The sequence below is a fragment of the Symphalangus syndactylus genome, chromosome 16 (genome assembly GCF_028878055.3).
Source record: "Symphalangus syndactylus isolate Jambi chromosome 16, NHGRI_mSymSyn1-v2.1_pri, whole genome shotgun sequence".
Lineage (NCBI taxonomy): Eukaryota > Metazoa > Chordata > Mammalia > Primates > Hylobatidae > Symphalangus > Symphalangus syndactylus.
The window spans coordinates 43,946,542-43,962,652 of NC_072438.2; the positions used below are offsets into that span (position 1 = coordinate 43,946,542).

At 38.0% G+C, this 16,111-nt stretch overlaps 1 long non-coding RNA gene across 1 annotated transcript in view; it reads right to left on the reverse strand.

Annotated features, from left to right (window-relative positions):
* Positions 1 to 1,199: 1,199 nt before the first annotated feature.
* LOC129464595 (uncharacterized) overlaps positions 1,200 to 16,111 on the reverse strand; it is a 106,703-nt gene continuing 91,791 nt past the window's right edge. The window contains exons 4-5 of the long non-coding RNA XR_008651643.1: positions 4,759 to 4,852; positions 1,200 to 1,397 (exon numbers count right to left, since the gene is read on the reverse strand). This is a non-coding gene — a long non-coding RNA (uncharacterized lncRNA). The remainder of the gene's footprint in view (positions 1,398 to 4,758; positions 4,853 to 16,111) is intronic.

Sequence of the window (16,111 nt, forward strand, 5' to 3'; positions counted from 1 at the left end):
GAAGCTGTTTATTTTTTGTCTGCTCCGCTAAAAAAGTGAGGTTCATGTTCGTCTCTGTATCTCCAGTGCCTAGAATTGTGCCTGGACAATTAACAAGCTTTTATATCATGTGCCAAACTCTGAACTTCTGGCTCAATTCCTTCCATCCTCTGCCTAATTCCAGGCTTCCCTTTGCCCCACTTCCTCGCGACCTAATTGAGTTCCCTGTCATGTGTTTGAGCAGATGGGACCTCCCACTTCCCCTGAAACAGATGACATCCTCCATGGCTAGTGTAGGCTGAGTATCAGTAGCCTGGGAGTTGGGCACATGATCAGAGTCTGCAGGGCTGTGGAGTTTGAAAGAAATAGAGAGGGAGAATGATAAGAAAGGTTGGGGATATCAGGTAGGCCAGCAGTCAAGTGAGCAAAGGGGTGACAAAGGTGGCCATTGGTTGATAACAAAAGCTGGTGGACTTGCTGTCTGTCTAGGGCCTAATCTCAACTGTCACTTCTTTCTGGATGAGTACAGCAGAGAAAAGCAGACAGGGCCAGGCATATGTCTCATCAAAGATCTATTTCTTAGAGACACAAAAACAGCAGGATTAACATCCATATGCTTGTTAATACTTCTTGTTAATACAGAGTCCCAAGAGCCAGGCTAATCCAAAAGGAAGAGGGGCACATTTGGGCTTCAATTATCCCAGGGATGTCTGAGTTATCTTTGCTTCCTCAGCTACAGGTTTGAAAGAGGATGGCATCATTTTCCCCTCAAGTAAAATCCTATTTTAATTGAGTTTCCTCTTGACATTTAGCTAAACTGACTCTACTTCAAGTATACCTTCCAGTGAGCATGTCCTCAAACAGAAAACAGGCATCCCCTGAGAATCTCTAATCATAGACCTTGACCTGAATGTTATGATAAGTGTGGTGTTAGTTTTCAGTCCTATCTACTTTCCATTTAATTATGTGAAATATCTAGATAATCACTTGCATTTCATTCTGCTAATGGACATAGAGTTTTGACGTCTGTATTAGTTAGAATCCTTTGCAGTGGTGTTAACAGTCATGGTGGATCCTCCACTGCCCACTCATAGGGAAAATACCCCATTTGTCTTGTTTAGTTTGTGATGTGATGAGGAGCAAAATATCTCTTAATGCCCCAACCCCATACAGAGGTCCAAATCTCCTACCATCTAATCAGAGGACTTACCACGGCCCAGGACTATTGAATGGCAGGTAATGAATAAGTGCGCAGGGAGGTGCTCAACCTCTCAATCCTTCCACTCTGCAATCCCTGCTCTGTGACTGAAAGTTCTCCCCTTTGTCCTCCCAATCCATTCTTCCTCTCTCATGAGATTGTTAGACGTTTCTGCCTTTTCTCTCCCCTCCCCCAGGGGCAGCATTATCTAATCACTCCACTGTAGGGAAATGAGAAATGGAACTTCAGGCATGCTTCTTATCTGTAAGTTAGGTACAAGACCTCTGAATTATTGTTTCTACTTGGTGTGACTGATGGAGGGAAAAATCCCCTCCTGGATCAAGTAAGAGAGAAAAGGGGGAGATAAATACCCAGAAATAACAAAATGACTGCTTGGAGATATAACATTGACATGGTTACAAATAACAGAAACTATTTGAGGTACTTAGACAAATATGGGAGACTTCATTGCAGAGGAAAAGAGTTTCTCATGGAATGAAAAGGCTGGAACATTTGACCTAGGGGTTTGAGTTCTCTCTGGATCCTTTTCTGCCTCTTTTCTGCTGCAACTCTTTTGTGTCTGCCACGTCTCTTTCTCTGTCTCACACTCATTCTTCTTTCCTGCCTTCTAGTTCTTTCTTTCCTTCTGCTGCGTACTGTAGCTCTTAACCCCACTCTGACTCTTTGTCTAGACCAGCTTCCTCTACTTCTGTGGTCTACTTGTCAGAAACGACCACTGATGCCTCCTGGATTTACCTGTCACAGGTCCAGCCACCCAAATTCCCAGGGAAAGGACTTGGAAAAGTCCACTCGAACTATCAATGGGAGTGGTGCTGGATTTATGTTATATGAACATAGCAACTGAAGCCAGTTGTGCAACCATGAGAATGGAAGTCACGGGGTGGGAGAGCAGGGAATGAAAGGTGAACAACATATATACTCATGCTGCTGATAAAGACATATCCTAGACTGGGAAGAAAAGAGGTTTAATTGGACTTATAGTTTCACCTGGCTGGGGAGGCCTCAGAATCATAGCAGAAGGTGAAAGGCACTTCTTTCATGGCAGCATCAAGAGAAAATGAGGAAGAAGCAAAAGCAGAAACCCCTGATAAACCCATCAGACCTCGTGAGACTTATTCACTGTCACAAGAATAGCATGTGAAAGACCGGCCCCCATGATTCAATTACCTCCACCTGGGTTCCTCCCACAACATGTGGGAATTCTGGGAGATACAATTCAAGTTGAGATTTGGGTGGGGACACAGCCAAACCATATCATATACGTAGCTGATATCTATCGTATAATTTACTTACAATTCATGGCAAATTATCTCCCTAATTGGTGAGCATCATACGAGTTGCCTAGTGGGTTTCATCTCACTTGAGATCAGAAGATAGCACTAGATCCATAGAAATAGTTGCAAACCTATTGATCCATAAAATAGAGATCTTACAGAAATCTATATCAGCTATACTTAACTAATTATAGGATCCTGCTCTTATCATTTCAGTTTGAGACATTTCTTGGTACTCTGTGTGCTTGCCCACAGATTAAGTGTTTTATTTTACATTTTTAACAGATGGGGAGCTCACTTCACTTACTATAATTTTCATGTCATTGAGCCAGATGGGAGTAAGAGAATTAAAAAATAAGGATGTATGAAGTAAATATCAATGTTGCTCCTGATTTTTTTTAAGGACTAAAATTCTAATGTCATTTTTTTCCTCCCTCTGTTTTTCCTCAGTGTCCTACTTCAATATTCTTTATCCTGTGATGACATGTGCACTTCACAGTACAAAGAAGGTAGAATATGCTCAAGGAATTCTTGCTGAAATAAACTGTATATCCATAAGGTACAAAGTGTCACAGGGCTGATTTTGTCATTTCCCTTCTGACAGAACAAGTAAATAGGGAACAGATCAATGTCTAAGCATACATCAATATGTATCGGAAGTCCTATACGGATATTTCTGGAGTATTATTCATTATTGTCTTTGCAACTCTAGGCTGCAAGCTATTTTCTTTTTTCAGAATTAGCAGTAGGTGTGGTTCCCTTAGGGAAGTACTAAAAATGTTCTGCTCCACATATGGCTTTCTTGGTGTTACTGCAGGTACATGTGTCATTGCTAGATGCAACAGCCTATCTGCTATTCTAAATGTATTTTGAGATCATTTGCCACAGTGTGGGCAATTCATTGGGGAAGCATTTATTAAGCACCTCCTCTGTGCCAAGTAGTGTGTAATTTCAGTAAATAAAAAGCTAACATAAGTGGTTATGGTAAGGAAATGGTCTTGCTTTTCATCCCGTAAGACATTCTATATTTTTCCAAATACCGTAACTATTAAAATAGGAAATATAAATTCTAATTTATGAGTTGTTAGCTATTCGTGTTTCAAAATCATTTCTATTCCCCTATTCTTTCCATAATCATCAGAGTAGTTTTCAAAAATGAAATCTGCTCCCATAGCTCTTAGTTATTTTCTTCTCATTTTAAAATAGCTTAAACTAAGATTTACATGTACTAGTGGTAAGTGTTGTGTGTGTGTGTGTTTTTTCTTTCCTGACTTTTTAATTGAAATTCTTACTGTTCCCTTCTGGTGGGAGAAGAAAAGAAATACTTTTAACTGAGATTTTTTTTAACCTGAGGAATAAAAAATAAGTAATATTTTTATTTGAATTGGTTAACCATTCTCTCCATTTTTACAGTTGTCTGCAAGCCAGGTAGTGGAAATGTGGCCATTATCCAGTTAATTTGATCGTTGTAACAACCAGAACTGATAATGGACACATAAAAAGGCTTCTTGAGAGAAAATATATTTTCTGGAAGAACTGAAATTAGTGAAGATAGATGTCTAATAGGAAGATGAAGGAAACAGAGATTTTGATTTCTGCCAGCAGTAAGCTTTTGCTTGAAATCCCATATACAATGAAAGAATTAGCCATGACTTTAAAGCACTCTCAACCCTCCTTTTAGTTTAACAACCTCTGCATAATTTAAAAATGACTCAAGGCCGGGTGCGGTGGCTCACGCCTGTAATCCCAGCATTTTGGGAGGCCGAGGCGGGCGGATCACAAGGTCAGGAGATCGAGACCATCCTGGCTAACACGGTGAAACCCCGTCTCTACTAAAAATACACAAAATTAGCCTGGTGTGGTGGCGGGCGCCTGTAGTCCCAGCTACTCAGGACGCTGAGGCAGGAGAATGGCGTGAACCCGGGAGGCGAAGCTTGCAGTGGGCTGAGATCGCGTCACTGCACTCCAGCCTGGGCGACAGAGGAAGACTCCGTCTCAAAAAAAAAAAAAAAAAAAAAAAAAAAAAAAAAAAAAACGACTCAAGTGTATGTATAACTCTACCGCCTGATAGATTCTTGGAAAGAAGGGGGTCTTCTTTGAAACATTCTGTGAAATCTCTCAATTCAGCAGAAACAGGATTTACCTCCAGACTGGCTATTAAATCTTTGATATATTCAGTAACTTCCTAACCATAAAGTCCTGTTTTGCTCTCTAATGGATTCTGCCCGCAATACTAATAGCATGTTTTATCACAGATCTTTAAGGTGTTATACAGCTACACTTTACAATCTTGATTTGCAAACGAAGGTTCAGAAAGGTGAAGTGATTCCGGATCTTATTCTTTTCCGTCCTCATTAAGCTTGCCCTGCCGAAGTCATATCTGGGAAGAAAACAAACCGTGACACAGATAACACCATCCATCTGGGTCACTGCAGCAGTTCTTAGTGATCCATCTGTACTGACACAAGAGGTATGGATTGGGAACACTGATTACTCAGCCACTGCCACTCCAGCTCACCTTGGTCTCCTCTTTTCTGAACTCCTGCAATACTCACCCTTGATTCACACATTGGGCTCTCAATCATTCACTACTGGGCATTGCTGTTTGACCATTTCTCTTGTTCATTTGTTTCACTTGCTCACAAGTATGAAACATTTGCTGTGGGGAGAGCACTATTGTAGACTGACATGCATGTTTGTAATTTTTTTATTTTAAGTCTTACTCTTTTAAATACCTCCATCTTTTCAAAATGACAAAAAAGGAAAATAAAAAAGAATTAAAGGAAACCTGGTTTTATGTTGCAGTGAGGAAATATGGAGTCATTGTTCTCAGGAATTAAAATATAGAAAAGAAGATAGGACATTGTAGTGTTCATTAGGACTCTAAAAATAATTCAGTTCTTTCGTTTCCCCAGGTATACGGTGGAATTGAAATTGTCTGCTGTCTCTGAAGTATTTCACCATTTGACTTATTTTGGCCAATGAAATGTGACTTGAAGTGATGTGTATGGCTTCTGTGTCTAAGTTGTAAGGGTCATTAGGCAATTTGTCACATTCCTTTTGTTTTATCTTAGTGATCATAGAATTACATGATAAAGTAGACTTTCCATCAGCCATGGTCTTAAAGTGTCCACTATAAGCAAAGCCTCTCTCCCAACCTTCATTGAATACATATCATGAGTACAAAATAAATTTTTGTTTTATTAAATCACTGTGATTTTTATGAACATAAATTCTCAACAAAAGATACACTTTTCCTGTCTAAAGTATACAGTTCAGTGGTTTCAGTATGTTACAAACTTGTATAACCATCAGTAAAATCTAATTTTAAAATATTTTCATCAGAGCAACATCATTTAGGAGATTCTATTAACAAGAAATCTTGTATCCATCAGTGGCCATTCCTCATTTCTCTCTCATCCTTCCAGCCATAGACAATCACTAATTTACTTTCCATCTCTATAAATTTACCTACTGTGGACATTTCACAAAAATTATCTTATTCAGTATGTGGTCTTTGTGACTGTCTTCTATCACTAAATATGATGTTTTTGAGGTCACCCATGTTGTAGCATCTCTCAGTAATATATCATAGTTTATTGCTAAATACTATTACTTTGAAGTATATGTCATTTTAGAAATCCATTCATCATTTGATGGATATTTGCATTATTTTCTCTTTTTGGCATTGGTTAATAATGCTGTTGCAAACATTTGTGTACACCTTTTGTGTGAATGTAAATTTTCATTTTTCTTGGAATTTCTCTAGGAGTAGAATTTCTGGATCACATGGTAGCTGTGTTTAACAATTTGAGGAACCACCAAACTGTTTTCCAAAGTGACTGTACCATTTTACATTCCCAATGTATAAATGTCACAATGTATGAAATTTCCAATTTCTTCACATTATCAGCAACAAATTTTAACAATTGTTATTGTGCAACTTTTTTATTCTAGTCATTCAAGCAGGATGCAATGGCATCTTACTGTGGTTTTAATTTGCATTTCCCTAATGAGTAATGATGTTGAGCATCCTTTCATGTACTTATTCACAATTTGTAAATCTTTTTTGGAGAAATGTCTATTAAAATTCTTTGATCATTTTATAATTGGGTTATTTGTCTTCTTACTACTGAATTGAAATAATTCGTTACGTATTCTGGATGCAAGTCCCTTGTCAGGACTTCGGTTTTTCATTCCTTAGGTTGTCTTTTCACTTTCTTGATGACAAGTTGACAAGACAAAGGTTTCTAATTTTGGTGAACTCCACTGTTTCGCTCTTGTTCTCCAATGTTTCATCACTTGTGCTTGGGATGTATAGCTAAGAAATAATTGCCTAACTCAATGTCAAAAAGATTTACACTTATGATTTCTTGTAATAGTTTTATAGTATTTGCTCTTACATTTAGATCTCTGACTCATTTCCAGTACATGTTTATGTATGGTATGAGGTAGAGTCCAAATTCATTCTTTTGCATGTTGATATCAGTTGTCCCAGAACCATTTGTTGAAAAGATTATTCTTTCTTCCATTGAATTATCTTGGCGTCAGTCGACCATAAACATAAGACTTTTACTTCTGGACTTTCAATTTTATTTTTTCAATCCTATTCTCCAGATGTCTGTCCCTATGCCCATACTACACTGTATTAATTATTGAAGATTTGTAATACATTTTGAAATCTGGTTATGGAAGTTCTCCCAGCATTATCATTCTGTTTTCAGGATTGATTTGGCCATTCTGGATTTTTTCATTTCCATATGAATTATACAGTCTGATTGTTAATTTCTGCAAAAAAAAAAAAAAAAAAAAAAAAAAGCCCAGCTGGAATTTCAATGGAGGCTGCATTAAATCTGTAAATCAATATGGTGAGTGTTGCCATGGTAACAACATATTGAGTCTTCTGACCTATGAACATAGGCTATTTTTTCATTTATTTAAAGCTTTAATTTTTTTCCTACAATGTTTTGTAGATTTTGGTGTACAAGTCTTTCACTTCTTTTGCCAAGATTATTCTTAAGTATTTTAATTTTTTGGATGGTATTGTAAATAAAATTTTATTTTGTGTACTCTTCATTGTTAGTATATAGAAATGCAATTAATTTTCATATATTGAGCATGTATCCTGCAACCTTGCTAAACTCATTTACTGGCTCTAGTAGTTTTTTAGTGGACTCCTTTGAATTTTCTACATAAAAATCATGTTGACAGTTTGGGAGGCCAAGGTGGGCATATCACTGGAGGTCAGGAGTTCGAGATCAGCCTGGCTAACACGGTGAAACCCCGTCTCTACTAAAAAAAAATACAAAAATTAGCCAGGCGTGGTGGTGCATGCCTGTAATCCTAGCTATTTAGGAGGCTCAGGCAGCAGAATCACTTGAACACGGGAGGCAGAGGTTGCGGTGAGCCGAGATGGCGCCATTGCACTCAAGCCTGGGCAACAAGAGTGAAAGTCTGTCACAAAACAAAACAAAACGAAACAAAACAAAACAGAACAAAACAAAACAAACAAACAAAACAAAACAGAACAAAAAACCTAAAGTATAATGCTGTAGAAATTTTGAGGTTAGATGTTATTGCAGCATAACCTTGCCTATGTACCAATAATGCAAATATTAGGAACAAAATAGAAATGGATTCCATTTCATTGGGAAAATCAGAGAAGGCTTTTGGAAAAGTGACCTGGAGAGGATAAGCCTTGAAGAATGGAAGATAAGTCATTCAGTATGAATATGAAGTTCTATACCCTGACTTAGAGTAAACTCTTAAATAAAGAGTGGAAGAGAAGACAGGAAATACAAGTTAGGAGCAGAATATTTGTAAAAGCTGTACTAGAGAAATTGAAAATGGAGATAGAGATAAGATATTCTTGCAAAATCCTAGAGAAGAATAGCAGGTATGACAGCTAAAAAGTAGTTAGTGCTGCCTATCCCCAGATCATTCCAGTGTTCACATTTAAAGCCTCAACAGTACCTGCAACTTACCTATCCAGACTTCTCCAGCCTTTCACTCCAAGCCAGATAATACTGACAGGCTGTTAAGCACAAATCTAGTGATGAGCCTTGCTCCTGGCTCCATTTTCACCTTGGAACCCAATATGAAGAACAATATGATTTTCCCACGTTCGAATTGTAAGACTGCTTTCAGGGGTCTGTGATCTTTTCTTCTTTGCCAGAGTCTCGGGGACTCAATTTGCTTCTCCTGCTTTGTTCATGTGGCTCTAGCTTATTTCCTACCTAGATTTTCACATCAGTTATACCAACTATGGAGTAGAACCCAATGACCGCAGCTTCTGCTGATAATCCTGCAATCCTTGCACACAACCACACAAAAACAAGACACAAGGGTCCAAAATTCCTCAGAAGAAGTTTCTTCGGATTGACTGGTCTGTTTGATTTTGTTTGTTATTAGACTTTAAGGATATAACAAGATAACACATACTATATAAAGTTTTAAAAATCTAACATAGTTTTGTTGCCAGCGTCCCCTTTCGAATGAGTAACTGTGAATCTAGTTCCTTCTAACAGTAATAACACTCGCTGGGTACCAGGCACTGTGCTCGGCACTTTGCTAATACGCGTATCATTCACCAGAGCAACGTAGGCATCCTGGTGTCCATTTCACAGAGGAGGAAAATGAGACTTACGGAAAGAGATTTACTAGGCTAAGGCCATAATTATTAAGTGTTGGAGCCAGTATAGAAACCACGTTTATTGATTTTCTCCAAAACCCTCATCCTGCCATAAGTGAGTGAAGTTCACCAAACCCCTTTTATTCCCCAGTCCTTATAATGTATTGTCACAGTGACCTTATACTTCCATGCAGCCCTTTTTTTCCAGAGTGTCAACTAATGACCTTTCTATTGTGTATTTATCTTATTGGTATTACTTGTGTTTAAGAAGCCTCTAAATTGATTGATGGTCGTTTTAGTAGAGTCTTGCCCTACGTAAGCACTATCTTTTTGGAGTCCCATACTAGACTGGACCTCCTGGGAAATGGTTTTTTGCTGGGAACATAGAAGTGTTCAACTAATCTTTGATGAATAAATGAACAAATAAATAAAATTGAAGAATATATGAATAGACAAGTTTTCTAATAGGTCATTCCTGCCATTGTCATTTGCACTGTTCCAAGGCAATGTATCCTGTAGTAGAATTTAAAGCATACACTCAGGCATGGAAACAGAATCCCAGCCTCACTGCTTCCAAAGTCTGTAAGTATGGACACATTACTTAACCACTCTACACCTCAGGTTGTTCATATGAGTAATGTGAGTAATAATTTACTCTGGCATATGGAAGATCATATGAGATCATGAACGTGACACAGATTGAACATTCATTGAATATTACTTTATGTCTCTTTAAGACAAATGTTGCAACCTGAGTTTTCTTCTAGTTTCCTTGTCTTGAACTAGTTCTCCTTTGCCTGGGTAATTGTATTGGTATCCTACCTAGCATCTAGAGATGGAGTATATCCTAAAGGTTGAAACCCAGATTCTGGAAACAAAGTGCCTGCGTTACAGTCCAGGCCCCACCACATTGTAACTGTATGACCTCGGCAAAGTACCTTGATGGCACCTAGCCTCAGCCTCCTCCTCATCTGTAACATAGGGATAATTATAGTAGCTTTCTTCATGAGATGAAAGTTTATAATCAAATGACTTAATGTCTGCAAAGCACATAGAACCATATTTAGCCTCAGGGAATGTTTATTTTACTGTTACTACTGCTAGCACTACTACTACTACCAGTACTACCACCAACACTACTTTAGGCACTTAAGCAAAATATTTCTACAATGTTCTTCTTAGAGGTACGACTCTACTCGAATCTCTGCCTACTGTTGGTTTCTACCTACTTAGTTAGGTGTTTACTACTGGATAGCACAAGTGTCATTTGTCCATCTGTCTCAACCATCTGGGTTGTTTGCTGCAGAAAATTGCCCCCAATTACTTGCAATATGCTGAAGTTTACCTATCTCAACTTCAGGGTCTATTTATCCCTGATCTTTCCCATTTTGAGATTTATAGAGTAGCATCATTCCAATATTAAGTCATCTCTAGATCACTGAATGTGGTGTGTGTGTGTGTGTGTGTGTGTGTGTGAACACATATCACTTCTGCTGTCATTTGCTTCCTGACTCTTTGCTGTGAGCAACGATTTCTCATTTCCAGCAGTGTGTTTGTTCATAGCAGCCCTTCTTCTTCTGATGTGATGTCTCTAATCTGCTGTGGTTCTGCCAACTGGGAAAACCCAGTTTGTTTGAATTGTGTGTACAGTAAGTGTAAAGAGAGTCTGACAGAGAGCCTCTGGGAATCTCCCATGAGTCAAGACAGTGAGAGTCATCATGTGAACATTGTAACATAGAGTCTGGCTGCTTAGAAGATTCCTTTTAGCTCACTTTCTTGCTCTTGGTTGTTGTCCAGCAAAGGTAAGCTTTGCCAGGCATCTGAGTCTTGGAGAGGTCGGGCATTATTATTCTACTTTCATTACTAGGAATACAAAAGGCATTCAACTCATCTTTTGTTCATGGCATTGAAATGTTCTGAGCCATATATTAATAAGACCAGAGGAAGTGTACCATACATTTTCTGGGGAAAGGTGTGTGAGGATTTTGACAATCTAACCTCCAAAACCCCTTCCAGTGTTCAAAATTCCTGCACAGTCTGAATCTTTGTCCAGGACAGATACTCACGCTCCCAGGCTCTCTGGCCCCAGAAGCCAGAGTGAAGAACTGTGTGGGGCAATACGGATGGCAACATCTAGGACTCAGTGACAATAATGCCAGTGGTGGTACTGGTGGTAACAGGTGCAGTGCAGTGTTCAGGATTTGACAGCAGCAACAGCAAGGCTGCTCTAAATGTCTGTCTCTGTGATGCTTATTTTGACTATGGATCCAATCTGCTGACCTCTTCCAGTCCCCTCTCATTTTCCCAGCCTGGTTCTCTAGCTCTCAACAGTACCATTACTATCTAATAATTTTCCAGTAAATTGCTTATATGCTTAAGTTAATCAGCACCAGTTCTGTTGTTGTCAGCTAAGAACCTTGTGTAGGACACATGGGTGATTCCTTATTTTTCTATCTAAATTGTATATATAAGAAGCACTTGATTTCAAAGGATGGTTAAGCCATACATTGGATTATGTTCAGTAAATTTTATTGTCACATCTTTACTAACACAATTATTTAGAGGAGATGGTGTATTAGTCTGTCCTTACACTGCTAATAAAGACATACTTGAGATTGGGTAATTTATAAAGAAAAAAAGGCTTAATGGACTCAGTTCTATGTAGCTGGGGAGACCTCACAATCATGGTGGAAGGCAAAGGAGGAGCAAAGTCATGTCTTACATGGCAGCAGGCAAAAGGATGTGTGCAGGGAAACTCCCCTTTATAAAACCATCAGATTTCATGAGACTTATTCATTATCGTAAGAACAGCACAGGAAAGACCCTCCCCCATGACTCAATTACCTTCCACCAGGTCCCTCTCACCACATGTGGGAATTAAGGGAGCTACAATTCAAGATGAGATTTGGGTAAGGGACACAGCCAAACCATACCAGGTGGCAAAATTCTATTTTGACTCACTCCTTCCTACTTAGTTTACTCCCCTGAGCATCTTACAACTGAGCAAGTAGTGTTTAAATCGTTTTCCAAAAATCACTTATTTAAATAAAAAGAATTACAAAATTCTTTCCAGAGAAAGATTAGTTTGGAGGAACAAACCCAATGATGCCCTTGCTAATATGAAGTACATAGTAATTATTTTTTGACAGCAGAGAAAAGCAAAAGGTAAAATATGAGTACACTTTTATGTTAGTATTTGCTTTGAGGTATGCTAACTTCCTGGAAGAGTGGAAAGAGCCACAGGCAAGCATCAACTCAAAATGAACACAAATATGTTTACTCAATTACTTTACTGTTCCCTAGTTCCTGAAAAGGATTTCAAAAGAGTATCAGTCAGTCTTTCCATGTGGCTCATGAGTATTAACTATCAAAGAAAGTTATGTGGGGGTATGTGTGTGTGTATGACTGTGCTCACACAAGAGAAAAAGAGAGATGCAAGGGAAAGACATGTTCTTGTTGCTTAGAAAGAACCAGAGATGAGATCTGGAAAATCAGTAAAATAATGTCCATTTTTCCCAAGGACATTTCTTATTCCTGGTTCCAATTTGTCTTGAGACTCAATTGTTTTCTGGCCATGTATTCTGCATAAACTCCTGTATTCTGAAAAGAAACTTGTTGGTTTTGGTTATTTGCCACTAAAAAATCTTGACTAATGCAGGAATAGATCAGGATCTATAGATCAAATAGGTTAGCATCTCTTAAAATGTTATATATAATTATATTTTATAATAAAATATATGATAAAATATGTAAATAAAAAGATACATTAATATACATTTTTATAATAAAAAAGCTACACTATATTTATTTGGAGAGGAATAAAGCCAGTCTCCTAAATTTTAAGTTTGTTCTAAATCTTTCAAATGATAGCGGAATGATCTTCCCATACTTATCAAGAAGTGACAGGAGTTAGGAATTTAAAACCTGTTTTTGAATCATTTGATTTGTAAAATGTTTCTCGAGGCTTCAACACAATATAATTGGCTGCCTATCCTCTTCTTTGAACTGAATGTAAATGACCTGTCAATTTCTGCATATGGCTTTCTAAATTTAGGCGATAAGATAATTTACATTTACAAGGGGTAACCCAAGAAGATGCATAGTGCAACTCTATAACTAATTCAGGCTAAAGGATTGTGATGGAGACTATTATTTGGTGAAGAAACAAATCCTATTAAGTAATAAACATAAAGCATAACTGTAAGAATGGTGAGAAAAGGAAGATGGCAAAGTCATAGTAGTTTTTCAGAAAGTAGAATCCAAAGAAATATATTTAAAGACTGTTACAGAATCATCATATATATTGAATTTTTGCAGAAAATATGCAAATTGCAAAAATATGCAAATAAAAACACTTTATCCCATTAAAGTATTTTGAAAAGAAAAGCAAATTCAAAATACACTCAAGCTTCATACTATTCTAGCTAAGTACAAGCATTTAAAAAATAAGAAAACAATGATTGACCTGGACAATATATTTAAGATATTTGGGCCATGTCAATATAGAGTACTGTAAAGAGAAGATTTCCTTCTTATTCATGTGGATTTAGTGTTACATGATGAAAAGACTCCATCTAGCATAATGGTGAGATAAATCTGGTTCACATTCTACCTTTGCCAACTTATTAGCTATCTGAATTTGGACAAGTCATTTAAAGTCTCAGCCTCTTGTACTTATCTACAAAACTGAGTTGTTAGCAGAATTAAAAGACGTGGAAGTTAGGTTCTGCTCAATAAAAATTTAAGAGTCTAAGTAAATAGGCATGTAGCTAACGTTGCCATCCAAGTAGAGTGTTTTATACCCTATATTACTTGGTTTGCCTACCCACCAGTATAAATTTTATAGAGAAGTGCAAATGATGTTTAATCAATTCTGCTAAATGGATATTGTTATACGTTGGCAGCCACGTGGCAGATTATAAATGATCTACGGCTTCGTGTTCAGAGATCTAGTTTTGACATTGGCTCTGCTATCCAGCAACTGAGTGAGCCTAAACATGCCACTAAAATCACTTGAGCTTCATATTAAAAATTGGAGAGGAGAGGGAAATAATGTTAATGCAGAACCTATTTCAGAAGGTTAGAATAAAAGTAAATGAGCTAACATGTATGAAAGTGCTTTGTAAAAAAGCAACTCTCCAAATAAGTGTCAGATGATGAAACACACAAGAGGAGGGTTTTGTAAGGTACTGTACTTGAGATTGTCATGAAGGAGAAGAAAAAAAAACAACCTTGGCAATTACAAAATGAAAATAAAATATTTAATTTAGAAATACAAAATAATCTACAAACTTTTACTTCAAACTTCTTTAACTTTCTTCCACTTTGTGTGGCATGCATAGTGCTCTCACAGCAACGTGTTTAGAAGGTTGTAAGAGGAAGGCTGCTCAAAAAATACATTACGCAGATTTGGAAGGGGGTGGAGGTAAAGTTAGAATTTCTGAGTCATGAAAACATCAGATAGCGCTTTCTGAAAGGTGTAACTTTATTTAAAATTGTGCTGCTGTGAATTCTATCATGCCGCAGACACCTCTGAATCAACAATCTCTGTTGGCAAATTGTTATGCTGACAAATTCTCACAAAGACTGAAAATTTCCATTTTGTAAACAAATAAGTGGGTTCCTAATGATCTAGCTTACCACCTGGAATTTTGAAAAGTGGAGCCCTGGCTTGAGTGACCCTGAATAATCTATTTCTTGCATTAGCAAAGCAGATTCAATTATTTATCACCCAAATCAGAGAGTCACTGTATGAATGTAATATCAAGTCTGATACTCTTCGTCAAGCTAGGGAAGCAAGAACAGCACATCACTGACTTCACTGGCTGGAGTCCCTAAGATAGTAAAAGTGGCATGATGTGCTAATGTGGTCTTCTTCTTAACACTAGGGGCTCTATTTCACTTCTATCCATAACAGAACAAATTTATTTCATGGAAGAATGATCCACAGGTTTCCTGACCAGGATATTTGATTTACACACATGGGAATGCACCTGCAGGCAAATACAGGTTGGGTGATGGGCACTGTTTCTGCTGGGTCACAGTCAGTCACGGGGGCTCTGATTTTGTGCCATTTGATCACTACCCCCAGCATCTACGAGGAATGAACTGGACATGTGACATAGCCATACAGCTGGGTGAAAAATCATCAGCCATCACAGTGAAGGGAAGTAGGTGAGGTACATGTGCATGCCATAGACTTTGGAGCAAGCAAAGTGCACATATGTGACAAAAGGTAATGTATGCACATAACAAAAGATATACAGGAACAGTAGTGTCCAAGAAGGGATGTCAGACTTGGAGATAGGAGGTGCTGGGCCCAGACCTTGGATGTAGTGCGATTAAATGAGATGCCTATTAAAAGCCTAACACCAGGTCTAGAATATGGGAAATCCTCATATGTCAGTATTACTAGGAAGTAATTTTCTTTCCACTCATTTAATAAAATTACAATTTGGGCATCACCTACATATTAAAGGGGGTTTCATTTCATGATCACAGGCTCCTTCTAGCTCAGTGAGTAGAATGAACCTAGTGGTAATTTTACCTTTGGGCACCCTTGTTTTATAAAGAGCTAGGTCCCATTGTTTTATAAGGATAAGGCACCTCTCTAGCCTACTAATTGGTGGTAGGGTGAGAGAATGGAGAGGGGAATGCTTGTTTTTGATCACAGTCTTGGTCCCAGGCTCATTTCTCATGTACTTTCACCTTCCTCTTTCTAGATGCTTTAAATTCTCCAGCCCATGTCTGGGATGGTACAGATTTACCTGTGGTCTCATGAAGAAAGAGCAGGACCCAAAAGAAACAAGGAATCTGGATGTGTTTGTCATCAGATCAACAACCTAGAAGTTGGAAGGTCTAGTCCTGTGTGATCATGCAATGATCTTCTTTCCTATCTAGAAAGCAGAAATGATATCCAGCCTTCCACACCTGTGAACACAGGCCTGAGCACCCATTGTCCAGGTTAACAAAGATGTCCTCAAGGGCCAGACCTGAGAAAAATTAGAA